Source organism: Colius striatus, chromosome 14 (assembly GCF_028858725.1).
Source record: "Colius striatus isolate bColStr4 chromosome 14, bColStr4.1.hap1, whole genome shotgun sequence".
Taxonomy (NCBI): Eukaryota; Metazoa; Chordata; class Aves; order Coliiformes; family Coliidae; genus Colius; species Colius striatus.
Genome location: NC_084772.1, coordinates 19,032,582 through 19,042,958, shown reverse-complemented (window position 1 = coordinate 19,042,958; position 10,377 = coordinate 19,032,582).

The window sequence follows — 10,377 nt, the reverse complement described above, 5'->3', positions numbered from 1 at the left end:
GCGAATGCAAGTAACACACAAGGACAGAGAGGTTATGTTTTTCATAAAGAGGTGAGGAAAAGAAGGCTTGTAAATGAGTACAAATAAATTAAGTAAATATCACATAAACACACTAAATAGAAAGTTCAGTTTCAGTGCAGTTAATGTTTTAGTAGACTTATTTTCTTACTTTTTGTCCAAAACTTTACTAAGCCTAACAAGTGTTCCAAGTAGGAATCAGACAACTGGTGCATTTAAAGAATTGTTGAGATTTAAGTTCTGTTGTTGGCTTCTCAATTTGATTTTGTTTCTAGACCTTGGAAACTATCCCTCAGGAAACTATGAAACAATTTCTACAGATCATGGGCAGCTTAAAAGTTATATCACAGTTTGCTCAAGCTCTATACTTGCAGAGTTCTGCCATGTTAAGTGCAAGCCTCAGCAGGATGCATTAGTGTCAGCATGACAAGGTGTGAGCTACATTGATTTTTACTGGGGCTTGAACTTTCAAAGTTCCATAAATCCGTACTCATTATCACCCTTGGTTAAATGTAACAAATGCAATAAATATTTTGGGGAGACCTGGTGACTCATATAACACTTCCTAATTTATTGTGGTTTAGGAAGTAATTTAAGAACAACACAGCTAGAATACCCTACCTCAAATTACAGGAACACTGTTCTGTTACCATCCCCTTCTCAATTGCACAAAACAGCTATGTCTCATCCTGCTGGTTTAAGTTATCAGCAACAAAACAAGTTCTCCTCTGAACGGGGATGCAATGCCAGACATGATGTAATGAGCAGTTTGCTCAAGTCCAGCAACTTGCAATAACACATTGTTCAAGAATTTACAGATTCAGCTCACTATGCATTCCAATATTTTCATGCCAAATCCTCAAATTGCCTCCCCTTTAATTAGATTGTTGTCTTGGAATCACTGGGAAGTTATTGGCACCATCAAGCTTTGCTGATCCTATTACATTTGTGAACTAATAGAGTTTCTATACACACAAAATTATAACCAAAAGATCAATCTGAAGACAAATAGTTTCTCCTGAGGTTCGCTTTATCAAAAGTCTGAAGCATTTGATCACAGCAAATCCAAGCAATTGATAACCAAACATTCCATGCAGGTCTGTTTTCACTTGCATAGAAATATTTATTCTTTCAGGATTGGCTCTTGAATTACTGCATAACTTTAAGGTATCTGTGATCTACAAGCTCCATGAACAAGTAGTTGTTTTAATGTCTGGGTTGAACTCTGGCTTCAACATGCAATAATAATCTGAAGCTACTCCATGAGAGGGCTACTACTAGAAATAACTGCATATTGTTAAAAACCTCACAGCTCTGGTGCTTCTGAATGGGAAGAGTTAGCAACTGATCATTTCATTTCTAAGTGACATTTAGAACTATTTCTGTTGACTCTGGTTTATGTAAGAAGGGAAATTCTGTGGCATGGCACAGCAGGAAAACAACCAAGCAATTCCCTTAGTAACACAACATACCAAAAGTGGAGCTTTACTTTCAAAATCCTGAAGGATCTGTGCTCCAGGGCTCTTTTTGCAAGAAAGGGAAAAAATGCATTATGAAGCAATTAATTAGACTAAACACTAGAGGTTGAAAATGAGCCTGTGTTTAAGAGGTTTTAAATGGACATAAAGAAATCTCTTCTAAAGATTTGCTCAAAAGGTATTTATTACAAAAAGTTTTAAAGTTGGAATCTTAAATGTGTTTTCAGCATGAAACAAGTGCATTAGAATTCTAAAACAAATTGCCCAAATACTATTTTTTTTGGTCAATGCTTCCACAGATATGTGTTCTACAGACTACCAGATATTTGGCATCCTCAACTGCATAACAATCATCTGAACACTCTTTTAGCTTTTCTATTTCTTATCTTTTTTATCAGAAGGAGTTCTGCTTGAACTCTGAACCAACTAATAGATTGTTTTGAGTCTGCACAGAAAAACAGGAGTAAAACAGGGGTAATAAGTGCTAATCAAGACTCTCCCCTCATTTTTCTTCCTGATCCTTTAACATGCTTTAGAGTATAAATAGAAACCAACACACTGCAGTAACCACCCAAAGAATCACTGGCATTTAACCCCTGTAGCAAAACATCATCTTAGTGATATATATATCCCTTTCAGGGTTCTGGATTTTTTTAGGGCTAGTCAAATTTTGTGTAGAAGCACTTCACTGGCAGAATCCAATTATATTTGACAGAGCACAAACTAAAATAATCAAAACACACATATAGACAGACATTTCTTAAAATCTTCAAATTTCCATATTGACTCTAATCTTCTTACAGTAGCAATTTATATAAAGGTTAAAAATAAAGCATACAGAAATATGACATTTGGGTTAGACTCAAGTTTTTGCATTCTCTATTCTATGCAAACATGAATTTCAAGGACTATGACCTATCAGGAGTGTAAGAAAGGAAGCTTTGAAGAATTTGGCCCCAGTAGTTCATCTTAAGTACCATAAGTTAGAGGAAAGAAAAAAAAATGACACTTCTTTTCTTGGATGCCTATGTGGTTTACTGTGGACAGAAGCAAGCTTACAAGAAAGTTGCATTTTGCTAAAATTCCTAAGAGACACTCCACCCCCACCTCCCCTTTCAGGCCTTGTTACAAATTCTCATCTTTTAGGATTTAAAAAGTAAGTTTTAATCCTGGCTCTGCCAATAATCTTCTGCATGACCTTGAGCAAATCGCTTTGCCTCTGTTCTTTCAGCCTAGCTACAAAGCTGGATTAATGCTTAACCACTCATAGTGGGGTAAAAGAAATGATTGTCATGCAGTATTCCGAAGCACCACAACATGCAAGAGATAAGCAATACATACACTAGGCTTTGCATGAACTTTGCAAAGATAAGCTTAGAAACAACTGTCTATGAGGTTTGAAGGGAATCTATCAATATCCTTATTCAAAAAGGTTTTCATTTTACACTTCAAAGATATCCTACCTGGAAGTCAGCCTATTTTCATTAAAACCATTTAACACAATAAGCACATCTTTATGTCAATAGGAGTAAAAAACCTAATTACCTTTTTCCTTCTTTTTTTTTTCCCTTCCTTCCATGACATTGAGATCTACACCTAATTAGAAGCAGGCACTGCTTTAGCTGTGTTTCAGTAGCATCCAAAAATCTTAACACTGAAAGGGCTCAATTTTTTAAGAGTGGACTTCTCACATCTCAGTACAGAATCATAGAATTACAGAATCATAGAGTGGTAGGGGATGGAATGGACTTTTAGAGATCATCTAGTCCAACCCCCTGCCAAAGCAGTTCCCACCTAGATCAGGTCACCCAGGAATGTGTCCAGGTGGGTTTTGAAGACTTCCAGAGAAGAAGCCTCCACATCCTCTCTGGGCAGCCTGTGTCCCGGTGGAACCTCCTGTGTCCCAGCTTGTCTCTGTTGCTTCTTTTCCTGTCCCTAGCCACCACAGAAAAAAGATTAGCCTCATCCCCTCTATACCTGCCCTTTAAGTATTTATAAGCACTGATAAGGTTCCTCACAATTAGGTTCCTCCTCTCTAGGTTAAACAGCTCCAGGTGTTACAGCCTATCCTCGTCAGAGAGATGTTCAGGCACAATCTTCACATATATATTAAAGCAGTAGAATTAAATTATTCAAGCTATTCATCCTGCACTTGTAGAAGCTTTTGATACCTTCAAACCATAGAAACAGGAAATAACATCTTTCCATCAGTTTCTGCTCATCAATTCAGTGGCCTTCCCCATCTGCATGGCCATTCTAGATGAATGTTTGCTTTAAATTAAAAGTTTCATAGCACAGACATCCATCAGGAGAGAGACTGTGCCTCTGCTGCTCAGTGTTGGTTTTCTTTAAGTAGTAAGGAAAGCTCAAGCTTATAGCAATAAATATATGTTTATTCCCCAGTAAAGCCAAACAGTCACTTCAGTCAATGACTAAGAGGAACAGCACTGAAAGATGTTTGAGTATATTCCATCAACCTGACGAGTTACCTGATGCCTATATGAACCAAGAAACATGGGAAAAATGAAAATTCAATCACAAAGGAGATCAAAATAAACAAATTAAGGACAGTAGACCATAAACTCAGAGGATAGCTACAGGAGACTAAGTATATACTTGTCCTCAGAAATAGAGCTACCAATTTTATTTCTCTGCTATCACAACATATTATTGTTAGAAACCAACTTAACTATGCTTATCATGACCTGCTTATTCCAAGATCTTGTATATTTGATTATATAGTTAGAAAAAGGTTGTTTCTCATCAATTTATACATACTCCTCAGCAGGCCACAGGCACAGAATTAACTGTACTTAAAGAAAGGATTTGGGTGAAAAGGTTTTTTGTTTTCAACAAAGATACATAATAGGAGACAAAATTCAGAGTAGGCAAAAGGCAACTTTAGTTGGTCATCTAACTTAAAGCTTCCAGAAATCCATGACTTTTATTCACAAACATGTATTAAACAGTGCCATTCAGAAGCATATGCAAGTACTTAGTTGGCTTAAACTTTTTAACTATATAACCTGTCAACTAATTTTTTAGACTATGGAGGAAACTAATGTGAAAGTTAATGTGTTGTGGTGTAACTTCAATACAATTACAGCAGCTCATGCAACATCTGATAAGCAGAGTCAGCCTACATCAATATAAATGCTGAGGTTGTTACTATGTGTATTCTCCACAATAGTTTTGGTTTATGTAGTCATTTAATCTGTGCACAAGTAAAAAACCAAATAAATCAATTAAATGTCAAAGGCAACATAAAGAAGGTAAAAACTGCACTGGAATTTTAAAATGATAGTATTAACAATTATAAAAATACAAAAGGGCCAACAGTTACACAATTAAAGGGCTAACCTTTAAAGTTTAATGGCTGGGATATATACTAGCTCTACATTTAGGTATCATTTGGAGTGCAAATTCCAACAGTTTTGGAGTTGGGAAATTCAGCTACCCTTTTCATGTGGGCATGCCTCAGGGGCACTAATAACCTAACAATTCATCCCAGAAAGAAGAAAAGTCAGGGTGACAGTCAGTGTGGTATTCATAATTATCAAGATGAGGTAGTCAGTCTTTTTTTTGTTGCTCTGTATTTGCTCTTACTCTGTTGAACACAAAAAACAAGAGGTCATTTTAATTCCAAAAGGTTACAAACATGTATAAAGGAGGATCAGTGGACGCTTCATTATTGTAGAACATCGGAAGAAGATGGTTTCAAAAGGCATCAAATGACAGGATGATAAAACATTATTGATTTGCTTCTTCAGAAGGTAAGCTGAGCTCTCTTTTAGCAAATTAAATGACTGTGGACACAAGAGTAAGTCCTGTGTTAATTCTTGGCCTCAACCCGATCTTGGGCTCATGTGAGAACAGGAATCACACAATATAATAAACTGCCAAACTGGGATTTAAGTTTGCACTGTTTTCAGCTATCTATAGCTTAATTGTACTTTCAATTAACTGGAACCTCCAAAGCATTTCTTTGTACTTAAGGTCAATGACATGAAAACTCTGAAAGTCACTAGAAATCTATGTATGCTATCAGTACATGTGGCCTCTTGCAAGCTGCTTAAACTAAGCTCCATTTTCACAAAAGAGCTATTAATTTTCCATTTAAAGCTTATCTGTAGTAAGCTGCCAAAGACAATGACAGGTTTGTAATGATCATTAGTGTCTAGAAATAGCTCAACCTGAATTTAATGCATTTGGAAATAAACATTTTAGAAAGACAGCTATCATTTAACTTTATGGCACACAGCCATGCATTAATCCCTAAGCAATGTCCTAGCAGATCTCAGAAGTATGAAAAATGTATTTCTGGCATAATATGTGTATAACTGCTTTTATAGTGGCCCTCCAGTCCAAGCACCATAAAACACCGAATACCTGACATATAATTTATAGACAATAAAGGTATGTGTTGACCCGAGCTGCAGCATAAACTTACTTTTTGCCCAAGTTTGCTTGTCAAGAAAGGTGCTAAAAGTGCTCAAAAAAAGAAATTATTTTCTTACAACTGACTTCACAGGTATCATACCAGGAAACGTATATTTTTCAGTTGTATGAGGTTATTTTGAACACCTCTCCCCCCTATACTCTTCTTCAGATGTGTCGTTGGGCGTAAGTAAAAATAGTCAGTGTCAGTGAGTTACTACAATGCCCTCAGTTTTTTATATTAATATATTTAATGATTCCTAGTAGTGTAAAAAGAATAAAGAATGGTATACACTTATGAATTGCTCTTTCCTGTATGGCATCCAGACTATCCTAACACATTTCAGCCTGGGCTACTTCATACCTCAAGCGCAGCTCTCCTTCAGGCCGCTTGCCATAGTAACCATCCTAAGTGTCAAGGTCAATTACATATCACAGTCCTACACTCTCTAAGCAAAGGAAATACTTCTGCTGTTGTTACCATGATCTGATCTATGGCAAAGATGAACATCAACACTAATAAAATATTTAACGGCGTAGATTTAACTTGGCTTGCTATAGGGTGCAATGAAGCTTTTTGACTTGATTAAATATTCCACTTCAGTGTGGCATGCAGGTTTAGCATTTTTTAATTCTTCCCCAGAGCACCATGCCAGGTTTTCATATAATTAAGTGGGTACACTCCAGACTGTTTACAACTGGGATCCCTGATGAAACTACTGTCTGAAAACTTTATGGTCTTTTCAAAACTACGCATAGGCTGTCAAGTTCTTTAATCAGTTCCCTTGTAGTGGCTGTTTCAGAAAGAGTTTTAAGCAATTTATGATTAAGGAAGTCAAATAGATGCTCCTTGCCTTTTAATTTTTTAATTTTAGGAGTTTTTTTACTTTCTTATTTTATTCTCTGCTATGGGTTTATGGGTCTTAATTACAGGAGTAATTGAAAAAATGCTGAAAAAGAAGTAACTTAGTTTGATGCACAGAAATGAGCCCATTTGCAATATATTAATCTGTGGAATAATTAAAAGCAAAGGAAGAAAAAACTTCATTTAAGAAGGGCGACTGACAGAGCTATAGGAAGAGAATTATGTTTGCTACATTAAAACCACACAAAGTCTGAAAGACTGTCATCAAAGTACCCCAGATTGCAAGGAAATAATCTAACAGCATATGAAACAGTTCTCTCAAGATTTTAATTTTTTTTTGTACAAATTTAATAAGATGGAACAGCTCCTTTATTTACAGATCTTCATGCCTTACCAGCCTGTTACCCCTTGTCTCATCTTGTTAGGATGCAAGTAAAAAAATCACGTGGGAAAAGAGTTTCAAATAAAATACTTTACCAAGGAAAGCACAACAGTGGGCAAGGTAGGAAGTCGCATACAGATAAAGTCCTACAAATTGAAATGAAGATATTACTGCCTATATTGTCTTTGTGACACATATGACCCAACCAGACATTATATGAATTTGCCTGCTTCTACATGTCTCTTCCTAAGCATCCAATACAGTAACCACAGAATAAATTGTAGTTTCAGTTGCAGGTGATGAATTCACAGTCAAAGAAAGGAAAACAAAACAAGACTAAAATACTTCCAATAAGCAGTAACAAAACAACTGTAAAAGAATCACAACACTGAGCCTTCTTTCCTCTTTTCAGTCAAACAATGATTAGACACCTTGAATGACACTTCCCAAGATCTTTAGCAATTCCAGAGATACACTGCTTCCTAACAAAAATCTTGACTTTCCATGTGCTGATCTCAGACGGAATATCACGTAGGCAATGGATTCAGCTGTTCTTCCTACAACCCATCCTTTGCATAGATATTTGCCTGTTGTTTTGAAGATAAAAAGTAGAATTCTATTAATAATGAAAATATCATACGATCAATTGGTATTCTGAAACTTAATCTTTAAGTGTTTTCTTGTCCTGAATTAATATTATACAAAGTATTACAGCTCATATTTTTTAACTCCCATGCTAATGTCTGTTAATCCATACAAATTCAACTTAAACTGCTGATAAAAAGCTTCTACTTTGAAGAAAACATCAAATAGTACAGCAATTAGTAAGTAAAATAAGATTATTTCATTGGTTCAGTCCCTAGTTCCTATATTATTCATCACTCATAAGCAGAGCACATGACCACATTGATCAATGCACATCAAAGCTAGGTGATTCACGGGGGATGAAAATACGAAGGAAGGAAGCTGATTCTGTTATCAATGCAAATACCTGGGACGTGCCCCAGCCCTTTGAACACACCCTATTACCACAAATTCATTAAGAACATACCCAGCATTACTTTATGATCAGTTATAAGCATGTGACTGTGCACACCTACGTTTCAAATCCTGCACCACAATGGCATCGTAAAACTCAGGAAAGTCATTAACCCACTCTCTAACCACTGTAAAAAGGAAACCAGCACCACTGTACATCCTCAGTACCACACTCAGTTACAAAGGCAGAAATAGAGCCCCACATCAAGAGACACAAAAGCAGAGTTTCTTCCTAAGAGGTGCATTCCCCAAACACATTTCCCTTTTTTAAAAGAAGATAAAACATTTGAGTCTGAGAAACAGACTTAGTTCACTGTCAGAAATATTCTTAAAGTTGATAGAAAAAAATCTAAAACAGAGTTTCATTATAAAAGTTCTGATTCTACAGACACCTAAATAAAAATCCTTAGCTTCCTAACCATTGTCTCAGAGAACTACTCAAAATAGAAAGATGAATTACTTGAAACAAAGATTATCATGATCTGATCTCAGAGACAGACACCCATCCTGTTCAGTACTTCATTTCATTTCCTAGCGAACAACTCACTGGAGGCAAATTAAACAAGAACTTGAAGATCTGAAGCATCAAGAATGAAAACAGTGAACTCAGTTAGCCTTACAACACAACTCTAACTAAATTGTTCAGTTGAGACCACAGAATTTATTCTATCACCTCTGTGTACAAGCCTCATGTGCTTAAAGCCAGATAATTCTATAAACCAATATCGTATTTATCTGAAATTAAGATTAAAGCGAAACACTAGCTACAGCTCTGACAATTGAACATTGCTATCTAATTTTAAACAGACAGCTTTGGGAGTTGTAATGAAACAAGCCTCAGAATTGCCATATAGAATTGCCTATCTGGAGGGTCTAAATAATTGAAGAGTTCGTGCAAAAGCTGGGAAGATCCTGCTTTTTACTAAGTAACTACAGCAGATTTTCTTTCTCCAATACCTTATGAGATTTAAGAAAACTTCAAAACAGGAAACTCTCACATTCGAAGTAATTTTACAAACTCTTTTCCAAACTATTACAAAATGCATTTCAAGCTTGCAATACAGCTTGCCACTGTGCTATGACAGTGTAAGCACTGTTAATTCACCAACCTTGATAGGAAAACAGGGGAAGAGGCCTTTATTATCTCTCAGCCTTTTTCCTAATATCAACCTGAAAAGGGCTGTTTTTCAATTAGACAAATAGATCTTTTCAATATTTTTCTAGAAGACATTTAAAAAGAAACCTTTACTTTGAGAACTATGCTTAGAAAATTTGTGTATATATCTAATTATTACATACAAGAATAAAATCAGAGGATCATAGAATCTTAAGGGTTGGGACCCTGAAAATGCAACCCCCTGCCAGAGCAGGGCCACCTAGAGTAAGTCACACAGGAACTCCTACAGCTGGAGACCAATGTTTCCTTATAAATCTCCCTAGGATGAGCACAGTGCAAGCACAAACACAGACTTTATTGGAAATACATGGCTTCATTTTGATTCTTTTGAAGTTAATTAAAATTCTGCTGTTGTTTTTAATAGTAGTACAGTCTGTTCTTCATTTAAGAGTCTTGTCCTAGATAGGCTCATATAGCACTCTACATGTAAGTGCAAATGCTAAAAAAAAATCAACCCCAAAACCCCAAACCCAAGCCATAGGACTATATTCACACCTAGTATACGTCAGTTTGTCTTCATCACAGTGGAATGATTGAGCAGAAAATCCAGAAAATGCATTTCATTTTTACTTAACAGTTGAATAGATTAAAGAAGGGAGAAAAAATTTATCAGATTGACTTTCCAGCTTTTATAAGCTTCTCTTTTTGCTTGGAGACAAAAGTTACAATTATTAAAGTGTAATTAGTCCCTTTCAATCTCCAGTTTTCTAATAATTACATTCAGTTTTCAACAAATTAAAAAAAATCACTTTATAAGAATAAAATAAATTAATTTCTAAAGTTTAGCAAAGTCTTTGTTACTTCAAGGAAAATAAGCTCTTGGACCTGAACAACTTGCTTATCTATCTTTTCAGATCAGTGGACTCATTTGTGTAGGAAGTGTCAGGAAATGGCAAGGGCTGGCTGCTCCCTACAGGACAGGGAACTGAGGATGATAATGTAGCCCCACCATACAAGAGCAAGATGAGTATGGTAGGCTCAG